The sequence below is a fragment of the Copadichromis virginalis genome, linkage group LG9 (assembly GCF_057382275.1).
Source record: "Copadichromis virginalis isolate Kocher_CV1m ecotype Utaka linkage group LG9, C_Virginalis_male_GT1.1, whole genome shotgun sequence".
Classification (NCBI taxonomy): Eukaryota; Metazoa; Chordata; class Actinopteri; order Cichliformes; family Cichlidae; genus Copadichromis; species Copadichromis virginalis.
In genome coordinates this window covers 31,305,187-31,317,885 of record NC_140626.1, presented here as the reverse complement: position 1 = coordinate 31,317,885, position 12,699 = coordinate 31,305,187, and the positions used below count along the sequence as shown (strand labels likewise).

Here is a 12,699-nt window from a genome sequence, read left to right as displayed (position 1 = left end):
GTCTCGTCCCAGCATGATGAAACATGACGCAAAACCTTCCCGGGAACACGATCTCCACCTAGAGGCCAAAACTTCTAAACTCCACTAAAATCTGGTCGACCATCAGCAGGATGAGCCAGAGCAGGCAGAGCAATCAATGCAGCCCACATTATTAAAGGACAGTCATTAGGGTCGGGCATGGACCTCAAGTCCTGGGCAGTTTTTGCTTTGTGGAGGAGACCACTGCTGTTGCAACGGGTGGTAGCATGTAGATGTGCATGAGCTTGGTCTGCAGAAATCGTGATACATACCAGGGCCCTGGGGCAGAATCTTTAATTGCATCAAAATTACAAATGTTATTCATTTAAACTGCCAGGACTTCTGTTCTCACAGCCTGGGGTGACCACATTATGACTGTCCCCACTTTGTGACATCATACAGAGCCAATAGTGGAAACATTTTTATAAACGGAGGGTTTGGAGCAGTGTGAGTTTTGGGCTCAGCCATGTTTAACATGACTATCCACCATCTGATTTATGACAGAAGGTGGACAGACCTAAATGTTGTGGCTCTTTGGTGTGTGTTACTTTCTGTGTTTAGTAGCTCCAAAAACCAGAATTGACTCTTTGTTACAGACATACAGCAGTTTTGATTACAGCCTTGTAAACGTCACCTCCAGCATGGCGTCAGCTGTGATGTAACATCTATGAACCTAACCTTACAATGTTCAAAGACTGAGAGAGACTCCACAGCTTCCCAGAGCTCATATGTGCACACAGGTTGCTTCTGAACAGAAGCAACAGACATGGGCGTACAAACCAGCAACAGAGGGAGCGATGGACTCTACAGTGCCTGAAAATCTAGGCCTCGTGTTTACAGGAAAAAATGAAATTCCCCTGTCACCGTGAAGCTATTACTCTACCTTTTTTGTTTGTTTTTTAAGTACAGCTTGAGCCTCCGTTCTCTAACAACACTATGCAACGTCCAGCTCTGACTCTTCTGCTTTCAAAAGACACTAAATCGTTAAATCCAGCAGAGCAGAGGCGGGGATGAAGAGCCGGATCGAGCTGTCGGGCGTCTCTGCACATGTTTTCCTTTTAAACTTGTCTCATGTGGCTGCTTTTAATATTTATGTCAAACAGGAAATCAAACGTGCCAAAGATGACGGACTGTACGCTGATGTTAACACACATTCCTCATACTGTGGATTCTGCATGACTTAAGCCTCAAGTGACCTACGTTTATACCAGCTGTACTGATATAGCTCTATGTTGCTGGTTTCTAATTTCCTAATAATAATTTTCTGGAAACCACTACTGTAACTTGGTGATTGGGGGATTTAAATAATAATAAATATTTATTTATTACTTGTGTGTAATTGGGAACATTTTTCTAGATGTAATAAATTATTTTCATTGGTTGACTTTTAGAAAGACTCCAGTTATTGAGATCAATTCATACAACGTGTCACTATTTCCAGGAAACTATTAGGAAATTATAGACTTGTACAAAGCTATTTTATTTTGGAGAAGCATGCATGAAGAGTTTATTAAATTGCTGCATTTTCTTTTGTGTCAGAAAGCGGAAATTTCCCACAATGGCTAACTTTGCATTAAAAGGTAATACTGGTTTGTCACTGGTATAATGGATGTTTTATGTCCACCAGGGGGCGGTAGAACATGTTACCACTTTAGTAAGTTGTTGTGATGACTGTGTCTGCAAACTGTTGCCAGTTTAGACAAGCAGCAGGAATAAAGACACGTGACTGTCCATTACTGCGTTCACCTGCTGAATATCCATCAAATCTAATTCGGAAAGTTATGATGCCAAAGTCTGTCACTGTTCCAGATGGTGATTCCCAATGTTTGGTTGACTGAACGATTGAACTGTGGTGCTTGGATAGATCTCCCCTTGGTGAACTTGTGTGTGCAGCGTTGCTACCATGAGACACTGCAGTCACATGTTTTTGCTACCATGAAGTCAATCAAAGCTCTCTTATCTTAGATCAGGACGTCTGCCTGTGATACTTGTGATACTATTTGCATTCTGCCTTTTAGTCATTTTAAATTATCCGGTGTTAACAGTCATGGGGGATCTAAAAGAGTAGCTTCTGTCACATTTTCACAATCCTGAATCAACTATTCACCCCAAAAGTCAAACTTTCACTCTTTCAGCTGCATATTTGGTCTCCACCTACTCTAAGAATTGCCTCTTACAGTTCAGCTGCTACATGTAACACTATACTGATCGGCTACTTGGATAGTCTGTGTAGAGTTGAGGAGAATCAAACAAACAAAAGCCTTCAATGCTTGTGGCGTTCCTTTGAAATTGGATTAAGTGTTGGTCCTATTTGGAACAGAACTGCACTTTGGTGTAAAGTGCGACGAAGTCAGACCACAAGACTTTCATGATTTCATATTGACTTTGTGGACTTTGACTGATTTATGTCAAAATTTGGGTAAATATCACCGTGACCATGTCCATGTCAAAATAGACAATTTCAGTTTTAACCTTTTTATTGCTCAAATCAGCCCTAACTTCTGGTGATTAAAAGAGGACTTTTGTGGATGCAAACATGGCTTCACCTTGTGGAAAATATGTCTTTAAGTGCGTTATCAAGAAGATATTACACCAGCTTTGTCTTTGTACTTTGTTTCTGCTCCCCTCAAGTTGCCAAAAGATATTATTGCAGGTTTGGAATATTTACAGTTAAATACCTTCTGATTAACCAGATTCTGATGCATGAAGCCTCATGCATCAGAATCTTCTGATCTTCTAACACATCTGGAACGCAGCATCACTATTAGTGTCTTCCTCGTTGGTCTGTTCCTCTGCATGATGCTGTTTTGTGCTGTAAATTTGAAATGTAAGGATCTTTACTGACTGCAGATGACAGCAGCTCGTTGCCATTAAACCGTCACGGACAAACGTGTGAACTTTATAAGCTGAACAGTTTTCTTTAAAGCCATTGTTGAAGCTAATCGTGTGTCTGTCTGTAAGATAGACCTGATACTTTAATGTTGTTGGAAATTGGACCTTAAGTGTGCTCTTTCTGTTTAGTCTTCCTCTCTACCTCCCTGTGTTTCTACCTCCTGGTCCAGCGCTTTCTCAGCTCCTCACCTTTTCAGCTTTTGTGATATCAGATTAAATCTAAATCAGAAGCTTAAAATATAAAAGGCTGAGCTCAAATCAATCAACTTAAACACAGAAATATATCTGAAATCTGACTGTTTGCTCGTGTTCTTTGAATCTCAGCTTTTCTCTCGTCTGCCTTTGTTTTTGCTGTATCTCTATAAAAATGCACTATTTGCACAGTTTGTTTCTTTGTGGCAGCCCCTTAAAGTGATCTGCACATCATGTGTTGCTTTTTGAAATGATGGATTAAATAAATGAGGTGTTAACAAGTCATTGAAAAGCATCTGATCATGTTGTTCAGTGATTCCTTAGTTCAGTTCAACTCAGACTTATACTGAGACGCTCAGTAGCATCTTCTTTAGAGTTTTCTGTCAATCTACACAGAGGCACAAGCACTCACTGTGCTGGATCTATATGGGCTGTTCAGCACCTACGATGTTAAATATTAAAATGTTTTCATTATCAAAGTCTAATTCTTTAGGATTTAAACCCTTGTATGGAAATACATATTTTTTCATGATATCACAATTGTTCTTTTTTGTTGAATGAAATTCAAAATTTCTTTTTATTCATAAAAGATTAACATTTTTTTTCCTGTAATTAAAATGGAAAGTTTAAAGTTTGTGAAATAGGAACGTCCAGCTAAGAATCCACTGTAGAAAAATACATTTTAAATAAATTTTAAAAACACCTTTTATTTCTTAATAACATGGTATACATTTTTAAATTCTCATCATCTATTTCTCAAAGTTATAAAATGCATAAATGTCTTTAAAACTGACAAAAATGCTAAATTCATAACATGAAATGCTGAAATTAATGTGATTAATGTGAGTAGTTTTATGGCTTCATTTATTGGTAAATGTTTGGAAACTTGTTTAAATATTAATCATTTCATTCTGTTTCCCTGCCTTTCTTTTGTCACATGATGGAAGTGTTACTTAAAAAAAAAAATCCTTTCTTTCAAACCAGGGGTCTGAAACTCCAGCTAGACGCCGGTTAGCTTAGCATTGCACAAAATTTGAAAGCACCAGGAAAACACACAAGTTCAGTTCAGTACAGGTTTATTTATACAGCACTAAATCACAACAGGACTTTCTACTGAAAGGTAATTTATCCTAAAGAAAATCACCCCTACTTGTGGCTCGTGTATGTGAAGGAATACAATGCAATCTGGCCCTTGAAGCTGCTTTTTTTGTTAGGGGGATTTGTTTGTTGTTCTTCTTTAAAAAGCAAAAAATGATTTAATATGAAGGCAAAATACAAGTTTACATTTGCAGTTTAAAATGAAAGAAACGGCGAAAAGAAAAAAACAAACACTACATTTTTGGATTTCTGGATGTTTTCTTATTTATTTGTACTACTTTAGCACTAAAGTGGCCAGCAGGGACCCACAGCTCATTTAAGATTGAGTCCCTGTTACAAACCAATGCTTTAGTTTCTTTTTACTCAAATCTACTGTGACACACACCAGTTTAAATGTTTTTATTTACACGACTACTTTTTAAAAATCTCCCGTCAAATGGAACAAAACTGTGATGCGCAATACAAACATCAGTTGAACTGAATCCACAACAAGAACAAACAAACTCTATGAAAGAAAAACGGCATATCAGTGAAATCGAGTGGAAACGTTCAGATGGCTACAATTTAAATTCCATAAGAAGCCCATAAACACAGTCACTCCTCTGTGACGCTGGGCTGATCATTGTCAAAAAACTCAGATGTGGATTACTCCAGATGTGAAAGTGAGCACTGACAAATTCTCCCTGTTTGATAAAACTCACAGCAATCACCTGAAGTATTAAAGAAATCTTCTTATGGAATTTGTTGACATGAAATGAAAAACACATAACAAACAAACATCCAACACTGCCTTATAAGGAAAGATGATGGAAATCAATCTGTTGGTAGGAAACCGTGACCCTGGTATCAAAGACTATCCACCATAAAGAGACACCTGCAGTACTTCACAGGTTTTTACATATTTTATGGAAATAAACCACAGAGGCTTTAAATAACCACAGGTCATCTGCATGTTGGTCCAGTTCTATCTTTGCATTCGCAGTGTTAAATAAACCTTTAAGGCCCAATTCTTGGATGTGTTTCAAATGCACGTTTGACACTTGAGAATACAGATGTAGAAAAATACAATCTACACAATCAAAACTGAACAGCATCACCTCTGTTTTTGTTGGCATTTACGTCTTTTTCTAGTTACTTTTTACAGCAACTGTAACGGCAGTCTCGCTTTTCATGCCCCTCTGAGTTTGGCAGGAGATTTACAAGAATCGATCGAGCTTCTCAAGGATTTCATTCCTCATCTTAGGCATGACCTGTGAAATATATTTCCATTATGCATATATGATTAAAAAGACAACATGGTTTAATGTGATCAGGAGGAAGTAAACTTACGTGTCTTTTCAAAGGTTCAGGTTGGACTCTATAAATCGGGGGGAAAACATCTACTGTTTGTCCTCACACACGGAGTTCTGTAAAAAGAAGAAGTCATGCATTTATAAACAGTGCACTGAAACTGTTACACAACTCAGTTTGTCAATATGACGTTCCAGCTAGAAGCCGGTTAGCTTAGCATTGCACAAAATCTGAAAACAACAGGGAAACACGTGAACTAAGCAAACAGTGAAGAAAGTTCAGTTCAGTACAGGTTTATTTATACAGCGCTAAATCACAACAGGACTTTCTACTAAAAGGTAATTTATCCTAAAGAAAATCACAGCAAGCACTTGGCGACAGCGGGGAAGGAAAAACTGCCTTTTAACAGGAAGAAACCTCCAATAGAACCAGGCTCAGGGAGGAGCAGCCATCAGCACTGAGTTGTTGTATTAGTTAAGAGTGGTTGAGATTTGTATTTATATCTCTTTCTTTGTATTATGTTTTAGTCTCCCCACAGAGTCACACTGAATCTTGTCCTCAAACCCTTTTTAGGTCACGTCCTATTTTACTTTGACTTTGTGCCTGTTTGATCCTGGTGTTTGCTGGAGTTTGGTTGTTGTTTTGCTTCATGAACTTTGTACACTTGGAGTTACCTCTAATTTTAGACCAGCTAGCATTTTCTTAATAAAGGTATCAGAAAGCAAGACAAAGACAGGGAATTAAGGCACCTTTAATCATGCTTACTTCACATTTTCATTCTCCAATTTAGATCCGATCAGCTCCTGGTTGCAGTTGTGTTTCATCAGCAGAAACTTGGCTGTGGGAAACTTCGGTGCGTCCATCTGTAGCTCATCACTGAAAGACAGATTCACTCAGTCACTTTGGCTAAAAGAGAAAAATGTAGCCTGGCTGCAGTAAAAGTACAGAAGATCAATAAAGTCAGTCATTCGAGGGTTGAGGATTTAGCAGCTGCCCTCGGAGTGTGCTGAACTGAAACAAGTTTGTGTTTTATTACTTAGAAGTTATAAGCTATATTTAACAGTTTGCACCATGTTACTTCTTTGGGACATTTTCTACATACAGCTGGCATCAATCTATAGTCAGTTGCAGATAGTTTCAAATAGAAAGTCAAGAATATCGTTCACGGGCACTGTGACCACCAGCTCTTAATCATCCTTTACATTTAGTGCATTTATTCTCAAGACTGGTTGGTATTAAGTGATTTTACACATGTACGGATCCACGTTCGGAACAGCCAGCTTCTCGTGTCACTGTAACAGCTGAATGTTAAATGTTGTCTCACTCTGTATGTTTGTGGTAATAACTGAAGCACCGACTGATGGGACGCTTTGTGAATGTGGACCAGCTGGTCGCTCCAGTCTCTGCTATGTGCTTCTCTGCGATGTTTCCATCCTGGTATCCTTCACGGGGCGCCATTTTGACTGGTTCAAAACACCTGAATGAGATCAGGAAGATAAACAACTGAGCAAAACTGTTCACTGTTAGAGAAAGTAGGCAGATGGTTTAGTCTGTAAGAATGTGGAACCACTTCAAACATTCATTACATCTTATGAGCTCCACGAATAATTATAGTTACAGCATAGCATCTAAGTATTTCTGAGATAAAGCTGCGTCCGTCGCATAGAAAGAGACAACCATTCATTCTCATCCATGTAGTTATTCATTTAAAAAAAATACATTTTGTTGGTTTATTAATAATATTTTTTATATGCATGCCCTTTCATTATTATTTAGAATCACCAATTAACCTAACCCCACTAAATGCATGTTTTTGGACACATGGGGAGAACATGCCATCTCCACACAGGAGGACCCAGCCAGTGGAGTCACACTCAGGACATTCCTGCTGTGAGACAACAGTGCTAACCACCACAGCACTGTGCTGCCTGCCGAAACAACAACTGTATTTTTTATCTTCTTTTTTCTTCTTCTATTTTTTGCATTTAACATATTAAATGTAAAAAATAGAAAAAAAACAGAGGAGTAACTGAGTAAAGGCAGCTAAGTACTTCACACTGATAGCGTCACACTCACTGACTGCAATGATTCAGAGCAGGGGTGTTAAATATGGGCTGCGGAGGCCAGAACTGCTCTACGAGAGACTACAAGCAAACTAAACAAACAAACGAAAAAAACATTAAAAAAAAAAGTCAACACACAAAATGTCCGTTTCATTTTACACAGATGAATGAAGAGCAGAGTTCTTTGGTCATGCATCAGGTAGAAACAAGTAGAAACTGTTTCATTTTCACTGACAGCACAATTAAGTTCCCACACCTGCTTTCACCCTGGACAACGTTTTCTTCAGACACAAAATTTAAACAGGTGGTCGGAAACATGACTGTCAGTAAACACGAGCCCATACAAAAGCAATTTTATATTCATTTGATATTTTTATATTTATACTTTTATATTTTCATCAGTTGCAAATTGTTATTTCTTAGATGCTCCATTTTTCTCCGTTACATTTATAATTAAAGCTGCAAGAGGCGTTATGAGGGCCCTCGCACCCCGGCGCATCGAGCCACACCCAACACCTACACCCATCACGTCTGATCTGATGTCACATTGATGGAATTCATGCGTAGAACCACGAGCTAAAATTTCATCTTGTTCAATGATGATTATAGTCGTCCCACTAGGTGGCGCTCTAACTATTACTGAGAAATCGAGAAATCAGCCTGCGATGTCTGGGAGATACTGGGCATTGTGTTTTTGAGTGACAGCAGATTACTGCTCTTTGGCGAGTGATTGAAACTCCACGTGCCGCCATGACCACCCCGTTTCCCTAAACGTAAAAAGCGTCGCAATTTAATATCACAAAGGTCTTTAGAGTCCCTGCACCGGAGATCACGTCATTTTGATGAAATCCCTTGGAGGAGTTCGTCTAAGTATGAGGCCTGAAAAGAGGGGAAAATGTCGCGAAAATGACACTTTAATTTTAAAATGGCTGACTTCCTGTTGGATTTGGGATATTGCTCCAAGAGACTTTTTTGTACATCTTGATATCTTCAATAAGCTTACCAGGTCTCAGACTCATAGATGAAACACAGAGCAGGGGCTGATGTTTTGAAATTTTGTAAGGGGCGCTGTGGAGCCATTTTCCAATATTCCATGAAAATGATCACATAACAAGGAAGACTTCATCACATTGGAGGTGTGCGTCAAATTTCAAGAGCTTTTAAACTTTCCAAGCCCCTCTAAAGCTACTTCATCTTTCATCATGAACCGCGTTGCCACCAGGGTGCGTTGTTCAGTTTAAAGTCACAATTTTCTCACTGAAGCATCACGAGGAACTGATGTTAATATCCACCGCTTTTGAGGTGGACCTGATGAACCTGTAAAAATCAGTGCAACAAAATAAAAGACATGATATTTCCTGTTGCCACTAGGTGGCGTTCTGCGTATTCCTGACAATGGGCACATCAATCTGTTCAGGGCGGGTCTGACATCATGCCTGTAAAGTCTGGTACTGATCAGACTGGATTTTATTGAGTTATACTAATTTGTTTTTCATGGCGTGACATCAAAGTTCGCCATGCTGCAGGGTTCACACCCTTTCACAAAAACTCACAGTTTTCATTGTAACCCAAGACCAACTCCTTAAGGCTTTCCTGGAAAAATTTGAGGCTGCAGATGTTACCCATCAATATACTGTACCCCAAAGTGTAAAACATGACACTTCCTGTTCCCAATAGGTGGCGCTCTACTTGATGTCAAATATGGCAGTTGAAATTTGTTCAGGGCTGGAGCCTTATCATATGTGTGCTCTTTGGTCCAGATCGCACAATGTATGAAAGAATGAGAGGCAATAAGATTTTGATGGCAAATCATCGAAATTCGCTGTGGCGCCACGATCACGCCGTATCCCAAAAACTCAAAAGCTCCGCAATTTAACATGGCCCAGGTGTGTAGTTGACACTGACCAAATATGAAGCTTATACGAACAAATCCCAAGGAGGAGTTCGCAAAAGTACGAGACGTGGAAATGGGAAAAACGGAGCCAAAATGTCACCTTCAATCCAACATGGCGGACTTCCTGTTGTGTTTGCGTCAGTGGTCCCACTGACTTTTTGTCCGTCACAGCATGATACACGTGTGTGCCAAAATACATTCATGTAGCTCAATCAATGTTTTCGTAGGGCTGCATTTAACAATGCATAGGTGGCGCTCCAGAGCCATTTTCCAATGCTCATATGTAAAACCATTAAAATACAAAATATTTCACCAGACCTGACATGTGTGCAAAATTCGCACTCTCACTGCTCGGGCCCTAATAAACTAAAAGATCACATTAAAAAGGTGCCAGTCCAGGTCTGGTTAGGACAAGTGTTAATCCAATTGGCCACGCCCCTAACTTCACTTTCCAGACAGAGAAGTAAAAAAAAAAGAACAAAACAAAACAAATAATACTCTTAAAGCGAAGGCTGTCACGGAAACTCAAGCCTAAACTGTCACATAAATTCCATCCATCCAATTCGTGCTTCTTCTAGATAAGATCATTATTTTCCACCTCAGGTTATGTAAAGAATGTCGAGCTCGTGTCTGAAAGGTGCTGAATAATTAAGCGCAGCTTGCCTTTCTTTCCTCTGCTCTCATTTGAATTCCTCATGTTTGTCCAGCTTTAGAAATCAATAATGATTTTCCTATAGCCACAAGAATTTCTACTTTTTTCCCAGCATTTATATTTTCCAATCGCATTGCTGGAAAAAGTTGTCGTCACCATCTTTTGCACAGGTAACACGAACGCCTGGTTGTAGGTTTTTGTCTTTCACCGATACAAAACTCTCTTAGAAGCAACTTTATTCCTAAGTACAAATTTTGAGTGGATGTGCACCTGTGTAGGTTTTACTTTTAAAGAAATAAGAGAAGCGTGGGAGTGCACCACAGGTCACGAAAAGCTCGTTGAACTGCTGTAATTTAGTGTTCCCACTGAGCAGCAGACAAAACTGAGTTAGCTAGATTACAAAAGGAGCTGCACAGCAAAACTAAGGTAGGTCAGTAAAGCCATCTATGGAAAAGTGGTTCAGGGGTTGATATGCTCCTCTTGTAACCAGAATGTTGCTGGTTCGATCCCCAGCTGTGTTTGTCTTGGTTGTTGTGTCCTTGGGCAAGACATTTCACCTACTACCCACTGGTGTTGGCCAGAGGGGCTGATGGTGTGATATGGCAGCCTCGCTTCTGTCAATTTGTCCTGTGGCAACTGTAACTTACCTCCACCAGTGTGTGAATGAATAGTGCAACTGTAAAGTGCTTTTAGGGTCTCGAAAAGTGCTATATAAATGCAATCCATTATTATTATTAAAAGAAACCTTGGAAAAGTTGAATTTGCTTCATTGTACTCTGGACTCTGAAAGTGGGATCAGGCTATAAAGAGCCAGAGATAAAGAGATTTGATCTTATTTAAGCAAAGAGGGCAGGTGCTGATCCACAATGCCCAACACAAATAACGGCAAAACAGACAAAGCAAAACTGTGGTTCACAAACTTCACCCATTTGTTGCACCACAGAAACTGATGCACATTAGTGCGTAAGATGTTAAAAGTCACAGATTTAGCTGGAAAACATGAGATTTGCAGAAATTATTACTTTCTTTCTTCCTCACACCATCCAGCTCACCCTCTGCTCCGACACAAAAACGGCACATACAACGTGAGACACAACAGATCGGTCAGCATTGTCACACACAGAACAAGGTTTTTCAGCTTCCTCCCCGGCACTGTACGACTGATGGCAAAACAAAAAACACTGAACACTTAAAATAACACAACACTACCTCACTTCAAATGTACATTGGGATTAAGTCACTGACTGATGTTGCAGTATACTCACTGAAACAGATTTGTGTAAATGTGCAATGTTATGTTTGCAGTACTAAGAAGTGCATTACCATCCTCTCTGTACAGTGTTTTTGTCTATAGTAAACATGATGATTGATATGATTGATCCATTAGTTGCTTTGTTTTTATCTTGTAAAAATGTAACTTGACCCGGAGAGCTCTGCGCAAATGGCAAATAAAAATCTTGAATCTCTGATCCTGTAATTTAACTATAGAACATTTTGATACTCCAAAGTCTGTTTCAGTAGGTTTGAACTTTGCCAGTTTCAAATTGTGTAACATAAACCATCTCATACATACTTATGAGCTCAGGCTTTTGGGCCTTTCTGGGATTTGAAGTGTGGCTGATGATAGAGTTTTAGTAAATCTGGCAATAAAACTAATAATAACAGTTTCATTCTTCTTTCAAAAATGGTTCCTGATAAAGAAGAGAATCACAGGAAGCAAACTTTACACAAACACACTGTGATACCGCTCTGACTGCACTATTGTCAGCACTTACCCTCAGTTGTAGTTTGGATTTCAGCTTCTCCTCCGACATCCCAAAGCCAAATCAGAAATGTCCTCAGTTTTCTGCTCTTTTCAACTGGTTCTTTGACACTTGAGATTTTTGATCATTTGCCAAGTTAACTTTGCCACTCCTATAGAACACCTGCACGAAGAGGAATTTCAATCTGGAAAATAGCCAAGTCGCCTCATTTGATAAACCTCACCCTGCGTCACTGAAAACAGGTATGCTGAGTTAGGTAACGAAGTTGTTTGCATCTAATCCTTCAGGCTCATAATAGTGGTGGAAAATGTTACAAATTCTGTTATTTGATATTTAAGCAGTGGAAAATTCATTGTGCACACCAAAATAAATCACAGTTATGATGCAAGCAACTCTATAATATAGTAAATTATTATAATAGATGATAAGGTTATGGCATGGTACTGAGGGTGACCCAGTGTTTGTACTTATTTAGAAGTTACAAACTACATAAATTACTTACATTTACAATGTAATTTAATGTGTTTTTATAAGGTGCTGTCAATTTTTTTTTAGCTTCTTTGCCTCTGAAACACTTTTTAATGAGACGACCTTACAAAGATTTTAAAATGCAATTGAAGGCCCAATTTTCAGGATTTGAACCTCAAAACAAAACTGGTATGAACAACAAAATATCAATTTATGCTGTTAAGTAATGGAAAACTATAAAGAAATTATGTTCCTACATGCATATGTATACATGCATGTATGGAGTATACAAGCATTCAAATGTATGCATTAGAGATGGACCGATGCGATATTACGTATCGGTATCGGTCCGATACTGACCTAAATTAC

The 12,699-nt window shown here is 38.9% G+C and overlaps 1 long non-coding RNA gene across 1 annotated transcript; it reads right to left on the bottom strand.

Annotated features, from left to right (window-relative positions):
- Window positions 1-4,161: 4,161 nt before the first annotated feature.
- On the bottom strand, window positions 4,162-11,932 carry LOC146702208 (uncharacterized). Its single transcript, XR_014922323.1, has 5 exons — window positions 11,875-11,932; window positions 6,815-6,967; window positions 6,256-6,366; window positions 5,530-5,606; window positions 4,162-5,450 (listed from the first exon to the last, which is right to left on the bottom strand). It is a non-coding gene; the product is annotated as an uncharacterized LOC146702208 (long non-coding RNA).
- Between the last annotated feature and the right edge of the window lie 767 nt (window positions 11,933-12,699).